General features: G+C 57.5%; 1 protein-coding gene across 1 annotated transcript in view; it reads left to right on the top strand.

Moving 5' to 3' along the window:
- Positions 1-1,430, top strand: part of DSCAML1 (Down syndrome cell adhesion molecule like 1) — a gene marked incomplete at both ends in the record, with an annotated part of 23,382 nt that overhangs the window by 6,647 nt on the left and 15,305 nt on the right. The window lies entirely within an intron of this gene.

Here is a 1,430-nt window from a genome sequence, read left to right as displayed (position 1 = left end):
CCCTCCGTGCAGAGGGTCCCCGGCGCAGCAGCCTGGCTCTGCCCTCGACACCGCGCATCCCCACGATCGATGCGCAGGGCACGGGGAGGGCATTGATTGCCCTCCTCCAGGGACCCGCTTCCCTTTTGCTCTTAAACATGCTTTGTCCTTAATAAAACTGAGCAATCAATCTACATCATGCAGGAGGAAAGGAAATAGCTGGGCTAATTTGACAGGGATGGGCTGGAAGTGTTGTTAGACACCGTGTTTGAACTGCGCTTATTATTGGATTCCTCTCCCGTTGCTATCAGCAGAATACATAATCTCCAGCTCCTCTTCATTTATTGTGATTGTTGCTGCTGTGAGTGTTCCAATCTCAGAAGGGAGGTGGTGGAGGGGGACCAGCGTGGTCGGGCTCGCTTCCGCAGCAGCTCCCGCTTGTCTCCAGAGCTGAGCAGGGCTGAACTCTGCCCTGCCCGTGCCGGAGGATGGAGGTTGCAGGGGGAGCCAGGGCAGCCACCACCCCCCCGTTGTCCCCGGGGCAGGGCGCTGCCAGGCAGGGGGGATGCACAGCCCCCTCTGGATGCTATTGTGTCCAGGTGAGTGTCTTGCACCTGGGGAACTGCCTGGGTCTAGGCGAGGAGCAAGCGTCTCTGGCTCGGGCAGCCCTCTCGTTGCCTCCCCTCCCCAGCCACGCACTTGACTCTCTGGCATCAGCAGGCGTTTTTCTCGGGGCTGCTCCCCTCCCCAGCCAGCCTCTGCTTTCCTGGGTTTCTGCTCCCCTCTCCCCATCAGCTGTTTAATTTATCCCGCCGACTGATGAATCGAAACGAGCGACTTCAAACAAGGCACTTCAATAAGGCACAGGTACAAAGTCGAGGCGATTAATCCCGAGTGAGCGTGCAGAAGTCTCGGAGCCTGAACTGTTGCCTCGTCCCCGCTATCTGCCATAATTGCATCCCAGGACAGGTTGCTTGCTGCCTTGCATAGCACATAACCTTATTATGAGGGTTCTTTTACATTTCCTGGAGACCTCGCAGCCTTTGAAAAGGTTTGGATGAATAGGTAGACGAAGCGCCACAGCCAATTAAGCATTATGTGGGGCTCTTTGTTTTGTTTCGTTTCTGGGTTTTTGTTTGTTTAGTGAAATGTCAGGCCAATTAAAGCCAGATCAGCGCCGGCTTTCCTTGAAAGTCAGGCCACTGCGGAGGGAGTTAAATGAAAGTTAATCAGAGCCCAAAGACAGCATGGCAGCGGTGGATCAGCCGGGGCTGGGGGAGCAGCCTGGCAGCCAGCCCACGTCCGCACATCCCCTTCCCCGATGCCACGGTGATGGCACCGGGCTGTGGCTGGCCCTTGCCTGCGGTGCATCCCGCAGCAGGCGCATGTCGGGGTGCAGCAGGCACGTGCCGGGGTGCAGCAGGCGCATGTCGGGGTGCAGCAGGCATATG

Source organism: Pterocles gutturalis, unplaced genomic scaffold (assembly GCF_000699245.1).
Source record: "Pterocles gutturalis isolate BGI_N339 unplaced genomic scaffold, ASM69924v1 scaffold18045, whole genome shotgun sequence".
Taxonomy (NCBI): domain Eukaryota; kingdom Metazoa; phylum Chordata; class Aves; order Pterocliformes; family Pteroclidae; genus Pterocles; species Pterocles gutturalis.
Note: the sequence above shows the minus strand (reverse complement) of the source record. Positions and strands in the feature narration are given on the sequence as shown.